Source organism: Hemitrygon akajei, chromosome 12 (assembly GCF_048418815.1).
Source record: "Hemitrygon akajei chromosome 12, sHemAka1.3, whole genome shotgun sequence".
NCBI classification, from domain to species: Eukaryota; Metazoa; Chordata; class Chondrichthyes; order Myliobatiformes; family Dasyatidae; genus Hemitrygon; species Hemitrygon akajei.
Window position 1 is genome coordinate 97,843,741 of NC_133135.1, and position 21,406 is coordinate 97,865,146.

The 21,406-nt window shown below is 44.4% G+C and overlaps 1 protein-coding gene across 2 annotated transcripts in view; it reads right to left on the minus strand.

The window, feature by feature from the left end:
• The window catches only part of LOC140737308 (roquin-1-like), a 151,515-nt gene extending 130,413 nt beyond the window's left edge, over positions 1 to 21,102 (minus strand). The window contains exons 1-2 of one of the 2 annotated variants that reach the window (XM_073063731.1): positions 20,914 to 21,102; positions 15,321 to 15,404 (exon numbers count right to left, since the gene is read on the minus strand). The gene's annotated coding sequence lies outside the window, so the exon portion shown is untranslated. The other variant, XM_073063733.1, reaches the window with a different exon arrangement.
• Positions 21,103 to 21,406: the final 304 nt, after the last annotated feature.

Consider the following 21,406-nt stretch of genomic DNA (forward strand, 5'->3'; position numbering starts at 1 on the left):
AATGCAAGAAAACACTTTGAGATCAGGAGGGTTGAAAGAAGGCATGAGGTTGCTCTAGCAGACAAGGTGAAGGAGAATTTAAGGGATTCTAAAGATATGTTAAGAGCAAAAGGTTTGCAAGGGACAAAATTGGTCCTCTGGAAGATCAGAATGGTAATCTATGTGTGGGCCAAAAGTGACGGGGGAAATCTTAAATAGACTTTTTGCATCTGTATTTGGACGCTATACAGATTACAGAGGAGAAGATGTTTGTTGTCTTGAGGCAAGTTAGGGTGGATAAATCCTCAGGGTCTAACAAGGTGTTCCTTTGGACCCTATGGGAGGCAAATTGCAAGGGTCCAAGCAGCGATATTTAAATCCTTAGCGACAGATGATCAGCAGATTGTGGGATAACTAATGTTGTTCCACTGATTCAGAAAGGCTCTAAAAATAAACCAGGAAATTATAGGCTGGTGTGCCTGACATCAGTAGTGGGAAATTTATTGTAAAGTATTATAAAGGACTGGAGTTTTTTTGAGGAAATTACCAGGAAAGTTGAAGTAAAGGCAGTGAATGTTGTCTTACGAGGCATTTGACAAGGTCCAGTATAGGAGGTTGGTGAAAAACGTTCAGTTGCTCGGCATTCAAGATGAGGTAGTAAATTGGATTAAATATATGGGAGGAGCCAGAGAATGGTAGTAGATGGTTGCCTCTCTGATTGAAGGCCTGTGATGAGTGGAGTGCAATAAGGATCCTTTGCTGTTTGTCATTTATATCAATGATCTAGATGATAATGTGGTTACTGTGTCAGCAAATTTGCAATGACACCAAGATTGGGGATGTAGTGGACAGCGCTTGCAGCAGGATCTGGACCAGCTGGAAAAATGGCAGATGGAACTTAATGCAGACAAGTGCAAAGTGCTGCTCTTCAGTAGAACCAACCATAGCAAGTCTTACACGGTGATGGTAGAGCACTGAGGAAGAACAAAGGGATCTGGGAATACAGGTACATAATTAATTGAAAATGGCATCATCAAAGGTAGATGGGGTCGTAAATAAAACTTTTAGTACATTGGCCTTCATAAATCAAACTACTGGGTACATGAGATGGGATGTTATGTTTAAGCTGTATAAGACCTTGGTGAGGCCTAATTTGGAGTATTGTGTGTAGTTTTGGTCACTTACCTACAGGAAAGATGCAAATAAGGTTGAAAGAGTACAGAAAAATTTACAAGGATGTTGCTGTGACTAGAGGACGTGAATTAAAAGTAACGATTGAATAGGTTAGGACTTTATTCCTTGGAATGTAGAAGACTGAGGGGGAGATTTGATAGTGGTATACAAAATTATGAGGAATTTGATAGGGTAAATGCAGGCAGGCTTTTTCCTCTGAGGTTGGGTGAGACTACAACTAGAGGTCATTAAGGGTGAAAAATGAAAAGTTTAAGGGGTACATATGGGGAAATGTCTTCACTCCAAGGGTGGCAAGTGTGTAGAACGAGCTGCCAGCACAACTGGTGCATGCAAGCACTATTTCAACGTTTAGGATAAGTTTGGATAGGTACATGGATGGCAGGGGTATGGAGAGCTATGGTCTGGATGTAGGTCAATAGGAGTAGGCAATTTAAATAGTTTGGCATGGACTAGATGGACCGAAGGGCCTGTTTCCGTGATATACTTTTCAATGGCTTTATGATGTACAGAGTAGCTGGGACTGAACTCCAATGCCCCAAACTGTAATAGTGTTGTGTTAAAGCTACGCTGGGTGGTGCACTGCTGTAGCACAATCATTCCAAGGTTTGACAGGTTATGCACACCACTATTGTGCGGTTAATTCAATTACTCTCACCTTCCTGTCAGCTTCAAAAAGTCTGGCTATTCTCCTCTGACCTTGCTCATTAACAACACAAACACAAGGAAATCTTCAGATGCTGGAAATTCAAGCAACACACACAAAATGCTGGTGGAATGCAGCAGGCCAGGCAGCATCTATAGGAAGAAGCACAGTCGATGTTTCGGGCCGAGACCCATCCTCAGGACTAACTGAAAGAAAGGATAGTAAGAGATTTGAAAGTGGGAGGGGAGATCCAAAATGATAGGAGAAGACAGGAGGGGGAGGGATGAAGCCAAGAGCTCGAAAGTTGATTGGCAAAAGGGATACAGTTGGAGAAGGGAAAGGATCATGGGATGGGAGCACCAGAGGGAGATGGAGAACAGGCAGAGTGATGGGCAGAGAGAAAAAAAGGGGGGGGGGAACTAAATATATCAGAGATGGGGTAAGAAGGGGAGGAGGGGCATTAACGGAAGTTAGAGAAGTCAATGTTTATGCCATCAGGTTGGATGCCACCCAGCCGGTATAGAAGGTGGTGTTCCTCCAACCTGAGTGTGGCTTCATTTTGACAGTAGAGGCGGCCATGGATAGACATATCAGAATGGGAATGGGACGTGGAATTAAAATGTGTGGCCACTGGGAGATCCTGCTTTCCCTGGCGGACAGAGCGTGGGTGTTCAGCGAAACGGTCTCCCAGTCTGCGTCGGGTCTCACCAAGATATAGAAGGCCGCACCGGGAGCACCTGGTGTGATATACTTGGTGTATCAGTTATACTAATTATAACTGTATATCAGTATATCCCTTAGTATACTTAGTATATCACACCAGGTGCTCCCGGTGCGGCCTTCTATATCTTGGTGAGACCCGACGCAGACTGGGAGACCGTTTCGCTGAACACCCACGCTCTGTCCGCCAGGGAAAGCAGGATCTCCCAGTGGCCACACATTTTAATTCCACGTCCCATTCCCATTCTGATATGTCTATCCATGGCCGCCTCTACTGTCAAGATGAAGCCACACTCAGGTTGGAGGAACACCACCTTATATTGCGGCTGGGTGGCCTCCAACTTGATGGCATAAACATTGACTTCTCTAACTTCCGTTAATACCCCTCCTCCCCTTCTTACCCCATCCCTTATTTATTATCGGCCTTTTTTTCTCTCTCTGCCCCTCTCACAATCACTCCTTGCCTGTTCTCCATCTTCCTCTGGTGCTCGCCTCCCCCTTTTTCTCCCTTGGCCTCCCGTCCCATGATCCTTTCCCTTCTCCAACTGTATCTCTTTTGCCAATCAACTTTCGAGCTCTTTACTTCATCCCTCCCCCTCCTGTCTTCTATCATTTTGGACCTCCCCTCCCACTTTCAAATCTCTTGCTATTCTTTCAGTTAGTCCTGAGGAAGGGGCTCCCCCTGAAATGTCGACTGTGCTTCTTCCTATAGATGCTGCTTGGCCTGCTGCGTTCCACCAGTATTTTGTGTGTGTTGCTCATTAACAAGGTAGTTTTGCCCACAGAACTGTCACTCACTGGGTATTTTTGTACCATTCTTTGTAAACTTTACAGCAGGGATTTCCAAGCTGGGGTCCATGGACCCCTTGCTTAATGGTATTGGTCCATGGCATGAAAAAGCTTGGGAATCTCTGCCCTACAGTCTGCCGTGTATGAAAATCCCACAAGATTAGCAGTTTCTGAGATACTCAGACACCAACAATCATGGTCAAAGTCACTTAGATCATATTTCTTCCCTATTCTGATGTTTCTTCTGAACAACAACTGAACCTCTTGACCATTCATGCTTTTATGCATTGAGTTGCTGCCACATGATTGACTGCTTGGTTATTTGCATTAACAAGTGTACAGCTGCAATTAATAAAGTGACCAAGCAATGTAAATGCAAACAGTTGAAACTCCAACACATTTCTACAGCACACTTTACCAACCAGTAAAATTTCTATTTCTCTCCAGTTTCTTGTTGATCAGCTATTCCTTTGTCCATGCAAAAGCACTTATTTTAAACACTAGGGGCTATTATTTTATGCATTAAGCATTTGATGTGAAATTGCATCAAATGCCAAATGGAAATCTAAGTGCAGTATCAGTTCCCCTCTTCCCACAGCATCCGTCACTTCTTCAGCAGATTAGAAAGTGTAGAGTTGTGGACAGCTTTTAACCAGCTGTTACAAACTTTTGAATGGACCTCTTATACAAAAGATGGACTCACAATCAACCTCGTTATGACCTTGCACCTTATTGTCTACTGGCACTGCACTTACTCTAACTGTAACTCTTTATTCTACATTCTAACCAACATGTACAACACGCTGGAGGAACTCAGCAGGTCGGGCAGCATCCACGGAAACAAGCAGTCAACGTTTCAGGCCAAGACCCTTCATCAGGACTGAAGAGGGAGGGGGCAGGGTGGGAAGAAGGCTGGTAGGTGCGAGGTGAAAAACCAATCAGAGGAAAGATCAAGGGGTGGGGGAGGGGATAGGCAGGAAAGGTGAAGAAGGAATGTAAGGGGAAAGCACTATGTGTAGTAGAAGGCTGAATCATGAGAGAGTGATAGGCAGCTGGAGGAGGCAGAGTGAAACTGGGATGGGGGAAGGGAGAGGGAGGGAATTACCAGAAGTTGGAGAATTCAATGTTCATGCCAAGGGGCTGGAGACTACCCAGACGGTATATGAGGTGTTGCTCCTCCAACCTTTCCTGCCTATCCCCTCCCTGCTCCCCTTCCCCCACCCCTTGATCTTTCCTCTTATTGGTTTTTCACCTGGCACCTACCAGCCTTCTCCTTCCCACCCTCCCCCCACCTTCTTTATAGGGCCCCTGCCCCCTCCCTCTTCAGTCCTGATGAAGGGTCTTGGCCTGAAATGTTGACTGCTCGTTTCCACGGATACTGCCCGATCTGCTGAGTTCCTCCAGCGTGTTGGTTTGACCACAGCATCTGCAGTGTACTTTGTGTTTATTATTCTACATTCTGTTGTTTTCCCTTGATCTCCATGGATGGCACACAACACAAAGCTTTTCACGGTACCTCAGTGTACATGACAATATGAAACCAATTTACTGATTTTCAAAGTGTTTCAATAAATTGGTGAAACATGACCATCCATGGAACCATATTTGTAAACCACCCTTGGAATGATGACAGTAATGTCATGTCTGTACTCAAGGCTTGGCATGAAACTGAGCAGGGTCTCTAAAGTGTTTACAAGATGGGATGCTGGACACAGATTTCTTATGAGATGGAGATGCCCTTCCTTTGAAGTAGAGTACCACCTAGTACTACACAACACAAGCAGTCTCAGTAATGTATTTCATGCTGTAATTAGGTGTGTTTTCCACACAGCTGCTCCTGCGCACTCTCCACTTCCTCGCCCTCATCCATTCAATTGGCTTGCTGTGGCAGTCCACTCTGCTATTTGGTAATGAGTGGAACTCACCAATGGATGACTTATCTATACAGTAGTCATTTAAAATATGGCCCTGGAGTGGAGACTGCTGCATGAGGCTTTTAATTTGGTTATTGGAGTCTTAAGTCACCTGCCATTTCTACAGCTAGAAAAGTCCACATTTATACGGAGAGTGAAAGGGTACATTTCCCAAGTACTTGAAGGAGCTGCTCCTCAAATTCTGGCTGAACTGACCCTGGTTTCTAGTTAATTTGCCCATCTCCCTTGATCGTTGGTTAGAGTGCAGCAGGGAACTTCAGTTGAGGGTCCTCCAGTGATTCACTGCTCCCTCTCCAGGGTCATTCCAATACAGACATATTCTTGGAAGGGGGCAGTCAGTCACCTTTGACGAGCCCTTCATAGGTCCAGTCAGCAGGCTGTTGAAAGGCTCGTCAAAGGTGACTGACTGCCCCTCTTCCAAGAATATGTATGTACTGGAATGACCCTGGAGAGGGAGCAGTGCATCACTGGAAACCTCCTAGGATCAGTGTACACCACAGAAGTTCAGGTACATCTTGGACAGCAAGAATTCTATTTGAATGTAAAGACTTTTGCAAATAAAGTTAATAAAAATGCAACAAACATACAATGGTGGGCCTGGGATAAAAGCCGTAACAAAGTGTTTAAGAAAAAAAATAGATGTCCTCCCAGCTTACTTAAGGGTACAAAAGCCACACATACTTAAATAAAAGCCTTCAGTCTTTAGTCACAGAACAGGCTGGGCAAGTAAAGTTCCAAAATGGGCTCATCCTCTAGCTAACCAGGTTGTTATTACAAGCTTGCATGGTGACTCACCAGAAACCACATTTTCCTTGGCCTTCAGGGGGAAAAACTCATTCCATGCCTGCATCAGAAAGGATAAAGAGGGTCTTTCTGTTCTTCATGCAAACTTCAAGTGAACTCACTCACCGGGTGTCGTCACTGATTGCATGTAAACCTCAAGCCTTCTATCCTCCCATTAGATTCCAGTCCCAATTATACTCAACACGTGCCACAACAAAATGTAAAGCAATCATAAGTCTAAATCAGTGTCGATTCAGTTCTCTCAGAGTAGGGTACCTGTATAATCAGTGCCAGCAGCTCACTTGCTTTATTGTAACAGCCATATAGTATACAATCACACTCAAAGGTACACGACACACTCTGTAACACAAACCAAGGCAAGGTCATCTTGGTGTACAGTGATTCACCCAAGAACAACACAGGGCACTGTTGGATTCTCCCTCTGAGCAAAAGAGGCAGGGTCACGTCTTCTCCTATGCACACCCTGCCAGTGTTGACAGACAAGGGCGTACTCAGATAGCATTCAAAACATGGAACAATGACTCAATAGCACAGTACTAGACTGTAAAAACAGCAGGGTATTAACATCATGTACCTTGCAATGGTTACAGTTAAGTCATCAACCAGAACAGCAGATGCTGGAAATCTGAAAGAAAACCAGGCAGGATTGCAGTTCTATGGTAAATGCTACTATACGCTGCATACAGTCACACCACATAAAAGGGTATGCCATACCATAATGAATAATCAAAATTTTAACACATCAAACACTGGCCTGATACCAACTGACAAGCAGCAGAGGCTAACTCATTAAATACATTTAAGAAACAGATAAACTTTTGCATAGCAAGGGAATTAAGGGTTATGGAGAAAAGGCAGGTAGGTAAAACTGAATTCATGGTCAAATCAGCCATGATCTTATTAAATGGCGGAGCAGGCTGGATGGGCCAGGTGGCCAATTCCTGTTCCTAGTTCTTATGTTCATCAAGATTTGCTTCATTCTAATTTATTATTTATTTTCCCAGTTTTGATAAGGAGTAACTTAGGTTGAGATATTGTGACTTTGTGGCAAAAAAAAAAACACAATAGCATCTCTTCCACCTCAGGCGACTGAAGAAGTTTGGTATGGGCCCTGACTTTCTACAGGGGCACCACTGAGAGCATACTGACTGGCTGTATCACCACCTGGTATGGGAAAAGCACCAACCCTGATCGCTGGGCACTGCAGAGTGTGGTATGGACAGCCCAGTTCACCTGTTGATGTGAACTTCACTCCATCGAGAACATTTGCAGCAGGTGCAGAAAGGAGGCCTGGAAGATCATCGGGGACACCAGTCACCCCAACCATAAACTGTTTCAGCTGCTTCCGTCTGGCAAATACTACCACAGCATTAAAGCCAGGACCAACAGGCTATGGGACAGCTTCTTTCTACAAGCCATTAGACTTATAAATTCACATGTCTGTACATTACAACAGAGTCATAACGCAAAGATTTTTACTCTCTCATGTTGTGGGATGGATATCAGATTTAAATAATTTCTAATTCTATTTAATGTAGAATGACTGTTGGAAGGAAATATTGCTTCTTGATGGAGAATTTTAAAAATTATTATTAGATTTTGAGATCATAATAGAGAAATATTGTGGTTTTGATTGAGGCTTTAAGTCTGCAATAATGAAGGGAAGATATTAGTCCTTGAGAACATTATGAGCATACAGTGATCCCATAATATAGTCTGGAGATGACAGTTATGGAGTCTGATGGTGGGGAAATTTTAGTTGGTTACATGGTAAGGGGGAAATAATGAAGTTCTTGATGTTATGATGAGGGGATACGTTACTAAGTTTATAATCAGGAAATACAGTGCATTATGGTTAATAGGGCCATCAGTGAATCGTGGCAGCTGCTTATTTGTGACAACTCAAAGAACAAAAACTAAATCGAGAAAATATCAGGGATTCACTTTCTTTATTTGGGGCACTGTTTAATTGGGACCAGAGACTGTTGCCAAACAGTTTCTAACTAGCGTTAGTCGCATGCACTTGTGCAGCAGTTAAGCCACAACACAAACAGATAGGGGCAAACAAATTTTAAATAGCGACAGTTGTATATGTTTGTGTTCAAAAAGCAGTGATCTTTGTCACTTTTAGTTGGTGAGAAATAAGCAGCAAGACAATTCAGAACTGTTTTACTCACTGTGGTTTCAAACATTCAGGCTTGGAGTTGCAAGAAATGGCCAGCAGTGAAAATAGACAATAGGTGCAGAAGTAGACCATTCGGCCCTTCGAGCCTGCACCGCCATTTTGAGATCATGGCTGATCAATTACTATCAATACCCGGTTCCTGCCTTGTCCCCATATCCCTTGATTCCCCTATCCATAAGATACCTATCTAGCTCCTTCTTGAAAGCATCCAGAGAATTGGCCTCCACTACCTTCCAAGGCAGTGCATTCCAGACCCCCACAACTCTCTGGGAGAAGAAGTTTTTCCTTAACTCTGTCCTAAATGACCTACCCCTTATTCTCAAACCATGCCCTCTGGTACTGGACTCTCCCAGCATCTGGAACATTTTTCCAGCCTCTATCTTGTCCAATCCCTTAATAATCTTATATGTTTCAATCAGATCCCCTCTCAATCTCCTTAATTCCAGCGTGTACAAGCCCAGTCTCTCTAACCTCTCTGCTTAAGACAGTCCAGACATCCCAGGAATTAACCTCGTGAATCTACGCTGCACTTCCTCTACAGCCAGGATGTCCTTCCTTAACCCTGGAGACCAAAACTGTACACAATACTCCAGGTGTGGTCTCACCAGGGCTCTGTACAAATGCAAGAGGATTTCCTTGCTCTTGTACTCAATTCCCTTTGTAATAAAAGCCAACATTCCATTAGCCTTCTTCACTGCCTGCTGCACTTGCTTATTCACCTTCAGTGACTGATGAACAAGGACTCAGAGATCTCTTTTTATTTCTCCCTTACCCAACTCTACACCGTTCAGATAATAATCTGCCTTCCTGTTCTTACTCCCAAAGTGGATAACCTCACACTTATTCACATTAAACGCCATCTGCCAAGTATCTGCCCACTCACCCAGCCTATCCAAGTCACCCTGAATTCTCATAACATCCTCATCACATGTCACACTGCCACCCAGCTTAGTATCATCAGCAAATTTGCTGATGTTATTTTCTATGCCTTCATCCAAATCGTTAACGTAAATGGTAAACAGCTGTGGTCCCAATACCGAGCCTTGTGGCACCCCACTAGTCACCACCTGCCATTCCGAGAAACACCCATTCACCGCTACCCTTTGCTTTCTATCTGCCAACCAGTTTTCTATCCATGTCAATGCCTTCCCCCCGATGCCCTGAGCTTTGATTTTACCCACCAATCTTCTATGTGGGACCTTATCAAATGCCTTCTGAAAATCGAGGTACACTACATCCACTGGATCTCCCCCGTCTAACTTCCTGGTTACATCCTCGAAAGACTCCAACAGATTAGTCAAGCATGATTTACCCTTGGTAAATCCATGCTGGCTCGGCCCAATCCTATCACTGCTATCTAGATATGCCACTATTTCATCTTTAATAATGGACTCTAGCATCTTCCCCACCACCGATGTCAGGCTGACAGGTCGATAGTTCTCTGTTTTCTCCCTCCCTCCTTTCTTAAAAAGTGGTATAACATTAGCCATTCTCCAATCCTCAGGGACTGATCCTGAATCTAAGGAACATTGGAAAATGATTACCAATGCATCCGCAATTTCCAGGGCCACCTCCTTTAGTACCCTAGGGTGCAGACCATCTGGACCTGGGGATTTGTCAGCCTTCAGTCCCATCAGTCTTCTCATCACCGTTTCTTTCCGAATGTCAATCTGTTTCATTTCCTCTGCTACCCTATGTCCTTGGCCCATCCATACATCTGGGAGATTGCTTGTGTCTTCCTTAGTGAAAACAGATCTAAAGTACTCATTAAATTCTTCTGCCATTTCTCTGTTTCCCATAACAATTTCACCCAATTCATTCTTCAAGGGCCCAACGTTGTTCTTAACTATCTTCTTTCTCTTCACATACCTAAAAAAGCTTTTGCTATCTTCCTTTATATTCCTGGCTAGCTTGCGTTCGTACCTCATTTTTTCTCCCTGTATTGTCTTTTTAGTTAAGTTCTGTTGTTCCTTAAACACTTCCCAATCATCTGTCCTCCCACTCACCTTAGCTCTGTCATATTTCCTTTTTTTTAATGCTATGCAATCTCTGACTTCCTTTGTCAACCACTGTGGCCCCTTTCCCCCCCTTTGAATCCTTCCTTCTCTGGGGGATGAACTGATTTTGCACCTTGTGCATTATTCCCAAGAATACCTGCCATTGCTGTTCCACTGTCTTTTCTGCTAGGCTATCCGTCCAGTCAACTTTGGCCAGCTCCTCCCTCATGGCTCCATAGTTTCCCCTGTTCATCTGCAACACTGACACCTCCGAGCTGCCCTTATCCTTCTCAAATTGCAGATAAAAGCTTATCATATTGTGATCACTACCTCCTAATGGCTCCTTTACTGCAAGATCGCTTATCAAATCCTGTTCATTACATAACACTAAATCCAGAATAGTCTTGTCCCTGGTCAGCTCTCGTACAAGCTGTTCCAAGAATGCATCCCAATGCATACAAACTCCCTATCCTGTGGTCCAGCACCAACCTGATTCTCCCAGTTCACCTGCATGTTGAAATCCCCCATAACTACTGCGACATTACCTTTGCCACATGCCAATGTTAACTCCCTATTCAACTTGCACCCAATAGCCATGCTACTGTTTGGTGGCCTGTAGACAACACCCATTTGGGTCCTTTTGCCCTTACTGTTCCTCAGTTCTATCCACACAGACTCTACTTCTCCTGATCCTAGGAGTATAGGAGTATACTTCTCCTATACCCTTGCAAAGGACTGAATCTCATTCCTCACCAACAGGGCCACCCCACCCCCTCTGCCCACATTTCTGTCCCTACGATAGCACGTATACCCTTGTACATTCATATCCCAGGTCTGATCTCCCTGCAGCCATGTCTCCGTTATCCCAACAACATCATAGTTACCCATTCGCACCTAGGCTTCAAGCTCATCCGCCTTATTTCTAACACTTCGTGCATTCAGATATAGAATTTTTAGCCCATTTCTCCTCTCTCTGTTTGAATCGCTGCCTATTGTGCTTAACCCAGCTCCCCGGACTCCCATCGGGCTATACGCCCCTAGAATTTTGTTGTCCTTCCTAAATTTACTTATTCTTTCAACACATTTAACTCCATGTTCCGTCAGACCATCCCTCTGTACATGAGTCCTCCTTATCACTTGTTCCGCCCCACCTTCCTCTACTACACACTTAATATTCCGGAACTGTGTAGTCCCCACCTGTCCTTTATTCTTCCTCTCGCTATCCTCTCTCACATTCTGGATCCCTGCCCCCTGCAAATTTAGTTTAAACCCCCCGAGAAGCACTAGCAAACTTCCCTGCAAGAATGTTAGTACCGCTCCAGTTCAGGTGTAAACCGTCCCTTCGGAACAGATCCCACCTTCCCTGGAACAAAGCCCAATTATCTACAAACCTGAAGCCCTTCCTCCTGCACCATCCTCTCAGCCACGTATTAATCTTTATAATCCTTCTGTTCCTTGCCTCACTCGCACGTGGCACAGGTAGCAATCCTGAGATTGTTACCCTGGAGGTCCTGCTCTTCAGCTTCGCACCTAACTCCCTGAACTCCCTACGCAGGACCCCCTCACTCATCCTACCCACGTCATTGGTCCCTACATGGACCACAACATCTGGATTCTTGCCCTCCCTCTCGAGAATAACCTGCACCCGACCTGAGATGTCTCGGACCCCGGCACCAGGGAAGCAACATACCATCCGAGACTCCCGATTTTCCCCACAAAATCTCCTATCCGCCCCCCTGACTATAGAATCCCCTATCAATACCGCTCTCTTCTCTTCCCTCCTCCCCTTCCTAGTCAAGGGTCCAACCTCAGTGCCAGAGACAGGACCACTGCAGCTTGTTCCTGGTAGGTCATCTCCACCAACAGTATCCAAAACGGTATACTTATTTTTGATGGGAACGGCCACAGGGGTGCTCTTCTCTCTCTGTCTGTTCCCACTGCCTCTCTTGACTGTCACCCATTTGCCTACCTCCTGTCTTTTTGGTGTGACTGCCTCCCGATAACTCTTATCTATCTCTGCCTCCCGAATGATCCGTAGTTCATCCAGCTCCTGCTCCAATTCCTTAACTCGGTCTGATAGGAGCTGCAGCTGGATGCACCTATTTCACTACTTCAACAAGTTAGAAACTATGAAGAATTTGAAGGTATCAAGTTCTTCATAGTTTCTACTTTGAAGGTAACATCTTAAATGTTAGAATGAAAATGAAGATTTGGAGGTTGCAACCGTTGATAGCATTGTATCAAGGCAGTGGTTTAACTGCACTAGGTGGCTGCACTGATTTTGTTCAGTTGCAGTCAAAGGACACGGATGAATTCTTTCGTCAGTAGTATTCGGAACAAATATACAGTTTTATAGTACTGAATTGAGTGTTCTAATTTGTTCTGTATTTCATTTAAATACATAATTTTCTAATCAAACAGTAGTTTATCTTTTTTATACCTTTTTAATGACTTCCGGCTCCAAAAGTAGTCATAGCCGAAGGGTGGTAGTAGGGTTGAACTCCCACTGCTAAACAAATGCTCTTCATGGTGTGCGTCTCAAACAGCCTCTGACAACCAAGTCCAACTCCTGACCTTCACACGTGGCATAGTTCTTATGCCTGGCGGAGCTGTTCTCACTGACAGGAAAAGGGGCAAAGGTGGGCCACTGGTGCCCTCCAACCAGTTACTCCGGGCAGATGGGGCTCATTAACCATGGATGATAGCTCATCTAGGAGAGGGAAAACTCCTATTTCAAACCTCTGCTGCTTTGCAGCTATACCCACTCATGGGAAAGGCTTTGGGAGTAAATCCCGAGGAAAAATCTGGAGTCAGAGTCCTTAAGGCAGCTGACTGCTGTACCCGGCACTGGCACAGCAACTCCTGCGATGCTGCTGGCGCCAAACTGTATCAACTTTTGTCATTCCTTTGGACCTGTCATCAGCATAGAGAGGGGTGTCCCACTGCATGGGCAGCAGACGGATCTCCATATCAACTCTGCCCTGGCTTGCGCCCTGGAGGCCACGCCAGCTTCCTCAATAGCCACAGGCGACGCTGCTTGACAAACCAGTGACCAGGCGCAGTACCCATGGTCGACCACGATCGACGGAGGCCACACACTTCCATGAGCTTTAGCTAATTGGGGCAACTGCTTAATTGGGCCAAAATGTACTGGTCCCAATGTGTTGTAATTAACTGGAATGCACTGTATATGTTATTGTTACAATGGAAGATAGTTGTTCAGGTTTTAATGGTTAAAAGTTATTAGAAGCTACGATCTATATGAGTATTGGAGGGAGATAGTAATCCAAAAGCTAACAAACTGAAGCCATACCATATCAACTCATCACTATTGATTGCAAGGATTTGATATATCGGCTTCAAAGCAGATTTTAACAGGTGTATAATGAAAAATCACACTTCAACTCCAAAACTCTTTTTTCTTGGTATCAACCTCATGATAAATATTTTCTCTGTTCTCACCACCCTTCTCTACAATTAAAATATACCTGATTTAGAACTTTCCCAGTTCTGATCAAAAGCCATTATGCATTTAGACCATAAGACATAGGGGCAGAATTAGGCCATTTGGCCCATTGAGTCTGCTCCGCCATTTCATTATGACCAACCTAATTTTCCTCTCAGTTCCAATTTCCTGCTTTCTCCCCATATCCCTTATAATCCTGACCAATCAAACTCTGCTTTAAATATACATAAAGACATGGCCTCCACAGCTGCCTGTAGTAAAGAATTCCACAGATTAATCACACTCTGGCTAAAGAAATTCCTCATCTGTTCTAAAAGAACACTTGTCTATTCTGAGACAGTATCCTCTTGCCGCAGACTCTCCCATCAGAGGAAATATCCTCTCCACATTCACTCTCTTAAGGTCTTTCACAATTCTGTAGGTTTCAATGAGGTCACCCCTCAATCCTCTGAATTCCAGCAAGTACTGGGCCAGAGCCATCAAATGTTTTTCATATGACAAGCCATTCAATCCTGGAATCATTTTCATGAATCTCCTTTGAACCCTCTCCAGTTTCAGCATATCCTTTTTAAGATAAGGGGCCCAAATCTGCTCATAATACTCCAAATGAGGCCTTATTAGTGCTTTATAAAGTCCCAACATTACATTCTTGTTTTTATATTCTAGTCCTCTTGAAATTAATGCTAACATTGCATTTGCCTTCCTCACCACTCAACCTGCAAATTAACCTCTCCATTTAGAAAATAGTCAACCCTTTCATTTCTTCTACCAAAGTGCATGACTGTACACTTCCCGACACTGTATTCCATCTGCCATTTATTTGCCCATTCTCATAAACTAAGTCCTTCTGTAGCCTCTCTACTTCCTCAAAACTACCTGCCCCTCCACCTAACTTAATATCATTTGCAAACTTTGCAACAAAGCCATGAATTCCATCATCCAAATCATTGACATATAATGTAAAAAGAATTGTTCCCAACACAGACCCCTGTGAACTCTACTAGTCACTGGTAGCCAGCCAGAAAACTCTTTGCCTCCTGCCAATCAGCCACTGCTTTATCCATGTTAGAATCTTTCCTGTAATACCATAGGCTCGTAGCTTGTTCAGCAGCCTCATATGTGGCACCTTGTCCATGGCCTTCTGAAAATCTAAGTGCCCAACATCAACTGATTCCCCATTGTCTATCCTGCTTGTTATTTCTCCAAAGAATTCCAACAGATTTTTCAAGCAAGATTTTCCTTGAGGAAACCATGCTAAGGCCTACTTTATCATGTGCCTCCAAGTACCATGAGACCTCATCCTTAATAATTGACTCCAACATATTCCCAACCACTGAGGTCAGGTAAACTGGCCTATAGTTTCCCTTCTTGTCTCTCCCCCTTCTTGAAGAGTGGAGTGATATTTGCAATTTTCCAGTCTTCTGGAACCATTTCAGAATCTATTACCGGCAATTCTTGGAAATTCATTACTAATGCCTCCACGATCTCTTCAGCTACCTCTTTCAGAACACTGGGGTGTACACCATCTGGTCCAGGTGTATCTACCTGCACAGATACTACCTGACCTGCTGAGTGTTTTCAGCATTTTCTGATTTTATTCTGAACTTACCACAGGCCACTCTTTGCAGTTTTGCCCCTCATCTGGAGTCTTAAAGTGTCAGCAATCCATTATCCCAGAAGCATTGAGCAGCATCTGTAAAATAAAGGTTATTCTAGTCACACAATGTAAATACTCAGATATCTTTACATTACACTGGCCAACAAAGATTTTGTTTCCTGAATACCTTTAGGTGTATCTTATGAATTTTGGGCTACTGATAATGAAAATCACCATGAAATTTCCCTATCACGCACCACTTTTTAAAAATCAAACTAATGTTTATTATTTCAATTCATAATTCAAGTCCATTAAAATGTTGCCTACAATGTAAGCTGGAAAATTTCCTATCTTGTCCGGCATGCTTAGGCGGTGCAGCTGCTGCACAGCAGGACAGGTTTTAGTAATAATTATTGGGTTCAGGACTGCAAGCATGAAATTTGCTATCACCAGGCACAAAATTTTCTGTCAAGGATTTTGATATTTGAGACAGATGCTTCCCAGAATAATTGATACCAAGATTAAGGAAAGCATTTTTGTTGGTCCACAAATCAAACAGGTCATCAATGACAGGCAATTTGAAGAATTTCTAGTGGGACCGGAGAAAATCACATGGAAGGCATTCAAGGAAGTTGTTGAAATTTTTCTCAGCATCTACAGAGCACCAAACTACATGCAGCTGGATGAAAGCATTCTTCAAGCATATAAGATCAAGAAATGCAACATGTCACTAAAGATTCATTTTCTGCATTCCCATTTAGGCTTCTTCCCTGCAAATCTTGGTGCTGTTAATGACGAGCATGGTGAAAGGTTTCACCAGGACATTGTGGTCATGGAGAAAAGATACCAGGGCAACTGGAATCCATCAATGCTGGCGAATTATTGTTGGACTCTTAAGTGAGAAGCCTCAGACACTAAGTACAAATGAAAATCATTAACAAAATATTTTTAACAGCTTAACTATTGCAAAGCATCAGCACCATTATGCAATTAAACACATTATATTCAATAAAAGTTAATTTGTTGTTTCTCCAAATTCCTACGTGATACAAGTAATTATATTTGTGTTCATCTTCAAGCAGTCTATAATAAACAAAAAAATTCTGAGGAAGCAAAACTTTTGAAAAAATTTGTGGTCCAGTGTTACCAACATATGGCTGATCCAAGACGTCAGACTGCTTTTTCAGAAAGCATAACCAAGAGAAAATTAAGATGAGCACCACACACAAAATGCTGGAGGAACTCAGCAGGCCAGGCAGCATCTATTGAAAAGAGTAAACAGTTGACATGTCCAGTTGAGACCCTTCATCAGAGACCCAAAAGGTCAACTGTCTGATTCTTGGATTTTCACCTGCACCTGCAAACCCTAACCCTAGCTTTAGAAAATTCAGACAGTTCATACCACAGATTAAAACCACATTACCTACAATGTTCTTTTACCTGTTTCTATGCTTCCTTAAATGTTCATGACTATTCACAAAATAAGGAAAAAAATCAGACTTCTCCTTCTACAGTTCTATTCCTGAAATCTTTTATTGTTTTGCTAACCAAGTTTCCACCTGCTTCAAAAGGGCAACAATTATACCAGTGCCCAAGAGCAGCATGAGCTACCTTAACAACTATTGTCCAGTCACTCACGTATACGTTGATGAAATGCTTCGAGAATCAACAACTGCTTCAACAAAGACCTAGACCCACTACGATTTGCCTATTGCCACAATAGGTCTACAGCAGACATGATCTCAATGGCTATCCACACGGCCTTGGTTCACCTGGACAATGCAAATACCTATCTCAGGATGCTGTTTATTGACTGTAGCTCAGCATGTAACACCACCATTCTTACAGTCCTGATTGAAAAGCTAAAGAACCTAGGCCTCAGTGACCTCCCTCTGCAACTGGATTCTTGACTTTCTAACCAGAGATAATCTGTGCAGATTGGAATTAATTTCTTCACCTCGATTACAATCAGCAGTGGCGCACCACAGGGATGATTTGCCCACTGTTATACTGTCTCTACACCTATGACTGCGTGGCTAGGCATAGCTCAAATGCTTTCTATAAATTTGCTGAAGATACAACCATTGTTGGCAGAATTTCAGATGGTGATGAAAGAATGTACAAGAGCAAGATTAGTTAGTTAATGGTGTTGCAGCAACAAACTTGCACTCAATGTCAGCAACACCAAAGAACTGGTTGTGGACTTCAGTAAGAGTAAGACAAGGGAACACAAACCAATCCTCAGAGGGATCAGAAGTGAAGCGAGTGAGCTGTTTCAAGTTCCTAGGTGTCAATATCTCTGAGGATCTAATCTGTTTGCAACATATTAATGCAGCTATAAAGAAGGCAAGACTGTGGCTATATTTCATTAGGAATTTGAGATTTGGTTTGTCAACTAAAACACTCAAAAACTTCTACAAATGTACCATGGAGAGCATTCTGATTGGCTGCATTACTGTCTGGTATGCGTGGGGTAGGGGACTACTGCACAGGGTCAAAGTAAGTTGCAAAAAGTTGTAAAATTAGTTAGCTCCATCATGGGTACTAGCCTCCGTAGTATCCAAGAAGTGGTGCCTTAGGAAGGTGATGTCCATCATTAAAGATCTCCACCATGCAGGACATGCCTTCTTCACATTGTAACTATTGGGAAGGAGATACAGAAGCCTGAAGGCATGCACTCAGCAATTCAGGAACAGCTTCTACCCGTCATCCGATTTCTAAATGAACATTGAACCCATGACCACCTCACTACTTTTTTTTATTTGTTTTCTTTCGCACTACTTATTTTAACTATTTTATAGACAAATATATATATTTACTGTAATTCATTTTTCTTCTCTATATTTATCATTTATTTCATTGTACTGCTTCTATAAAGTTAACTCATTTTAAGAGGTATCCCGGTGATATTAAACCTGATTCCGATGCACAAAGCACAAAGGTCTCTTTGTGCCTGTAACTCCTGAGCTTTCAGTTCAACATTCTACAGGTGTACTCAATAAAAGAATGATTCACAAACAAGGAAGTACCAATAAAATGGAAGGCAACTTCCTTATTGAAAATACCCATTTATGCCTCCTATACATGACATAGCACCTGTTCAACAGGAGGCACCTGGAAACTAAAGCAGCACCTGTGCAATTGACCATTTTTCCTCAGTCTTTCTCCATCCCATTTCTGCACTCGCTTCCATTTAACTGATCCAAGGCTGATGAACAATATTGTACCACAAATACAGAACAGTTCTATAACAAAAGGGACAGCCAAATTCATCCAAATCAGTGAAGTCTGGCTCACCGACCACTGCAAAGAGGACTAATTATGTGGTTGTCAGTGATCCCCAAGTTGCCTCATGTCCGTGTAGCATCCACAAAGCCGTTACTTGTGGCCTTTGTCCCAGAGTTATCTATCCACCTCCCAGCCATTTTGACTGCTCCTCAGCTGTTAGAGATTGTTAACAATGTTTCCTCCTCATTGAGCATTCAGACAACTTTGGCCCAAGGCAATTAGCATACCACTGTAACAGGTATACAGTGGATGACATATCCCTGGGCCTACATTAATTTCTGGAGCACCTGTATAGTAAAAACACTTACATCAGATTATATTTTATTAACTACAACTCCACCTTTAATATTATGATTCCAAGCAAATACATCACTGCACCCTGGGAGAGACATTTGTCTTCCTGCACAATGATTAAAAATCTTCTAAATGCTTTTTAGCAATCTTTGCCTCTCTACTCATTGCTCTTACTGTCCCAATTAATGCAGTTAAAATCCACATATGACAGTGATGTTTAAGATCCATTTAGACAGACATCTGAACAGACAAAGATTGGAGAGATATGGACCACATGCATTCTGATGGCATCAAGTTCATTTGGCATCATGGTTGGTGCGGATGTAGGTGGCTGAAGGGCCTATTCCTGAGTTCCAGAGATAATATGTGGAGTCAGAGTAATATAGCACATATATAGTCTTATTGGCCCAACCCATTCATGATACTCATCTAAGTTAGCCCATATCCCTTTCCTAAATGCTTATCCAAATTTAAATGTTGTAATTGTACCTCCCTGCACCACTTCCTCTGGCTGCTTGTTCCATATATCCATCGCTCTCTGGATACAGAAGTTGCCCCCAACTTCCTTAATTCAGGGCTTCCCAACCTGGGACCCCTTGCTTAATTGTGTTGGTCAATGGCATAAAAAGAGGTTGTGAACCCTAAACCTTAAATCTATGCCTTCTCTTTCTTGATTTCCTAACTCCGAAGGAAAGACTTGAGTTCATTCACCATATGCCCCTTGTGATTTTACACACCTCCAACAGATCATCCGTCAGTTCCCTAAGCTGCAAGAAACAAAGTCACAATGTGCTTAGCCTCTCCCTATCAAATTCTTCAAGTCGTGGCAACACAAGAGATTCTGCAATGCCGTAAACTTGTGAAAAGGCCAGAGCAACTCAGTGGGTCAGAAGGCATCCGTGGAGGAAAATTTTTTGATCCACTGAGCAGGCCTGAACTGAGGCAGAAGCTTCAAGAGGTACAAGGGAGGGTCCAGTCACACAGGCAGGATGGTGGTGGGATTAATCCTGTTGCCAGCACCTGCAGCAGATAGCTGGCCAACATCCCGGAGCTCCTCCTTGTCATGGCCTCGTGTCTGCCTCTCCCCTCCTTCCTCACCCTTTTTACCTTCCCGGTAACCGTGCCCACCCTTCCTCACCCACCCGGGAACCATGACCACCCCTCCTCACCCTCCCTCCCCAGTGACCGTGCCCACCCTTCATCCTCCCTCCCCGGTAACTGTGCCCACCCCTCATCTTTCCTATCTGGTAACCGTGCCCACCCCTCATCTTCCCTATCTGGTAACCGTGCCCGCCTCTCATCTTCCCTATCTGGTAACCGTGCCCGCCCCTCATCATCCCTATCTGGTAACCGTGCCCGCCCCTCATCTTCCCTATCTGGTAACCGTGCCTGCCCCTCATCTTCCCTCCTCGGTAACCGTGCCCGCCCCTCATCTTCCCTCCTCGGTAACCGTGCCCGCCCCTCCTCACCCTCCCTCCCCACTAAGCGTGCCGCCCCTCATCTTTCCTATCTGGTAACCGTACCCGTCCCTCATCTTCCCTCCCCGGTAACCGTGCCTGCCCCTCCTCATCCTCCCTCCCTGATAACTGTGCCTACCCCTCTTCATTTTCCCTCCCCGCTAACCGTGTACGCCCCTCCTCTTCCTACCTCCCCGGTAACTGTGCCCGCCCCTCCTCACCCTCCCTCCCTGTCCGCTAACCGTGCCGCCCCTCACCCTCCCTCCCTGCTAATCGTACCCGCCCCTCCTCACCCTCCCCGGTAACCGTGGCTGCCCTTCCTCACTCTCCCTCCCCGGTAACCGTGCCCGCCCCTCCTCACTCTCCCTCCCCGGTAACCGTGCCCGCCCCTCCTCACCCTCCCTCCCTGTCCGCTAACCGTGCCGCCCCTCACCCTCCCTCCCTGCCTGCTAATCGTACCCGCCCCTCCTCACCCTCCCCGGTAACAGTGCCCGCCCCTCCTCACTCCCCTCTCCCCGTCCCTGCGACCACCCCTCCTTACCGGCCGGCCCCATCACAAAACCTACCGGTGGCCCGGAAAACCGGAAACAGGTGCTCGCCCAACACCTTCCCCCGACACACAGGAGCTGTAGAAAACTGTTCCCCCGCTCCTGTTCCTCCGCCACCACCGGACAACCTTCCTGGGAAACTCAGCAGACTGGATCCCCTTCTCACGGAGAACGACGTCAGCGGAGGGTGTGAGATTGAAACTAGAAGAAAGCGCTGGAAGCGCAGGTCGTGCGGCTTCTATGAGGAGAGAAACAGAGTCACTGTTGAAGTCGGAGTAGAGCAGGAAGGACAGAAGGAGAATATTGAGCTGTGGGTATAAGGATCTGACCTATGTAACCAGGTTATGTGATCAGTGAGTGAACGGGAACAGTCAGAGGGTGAGAAAGTCGGCACAAGAATGTAGAAGTTGTGAAATACAGAGTGGGGGGATGTGTCTGGCTGGTAAGAGTTGGTATATCATTTTCTCCCAGAATGTCACCGGTAACCAACAGGCTCCATTTTTACTAATGT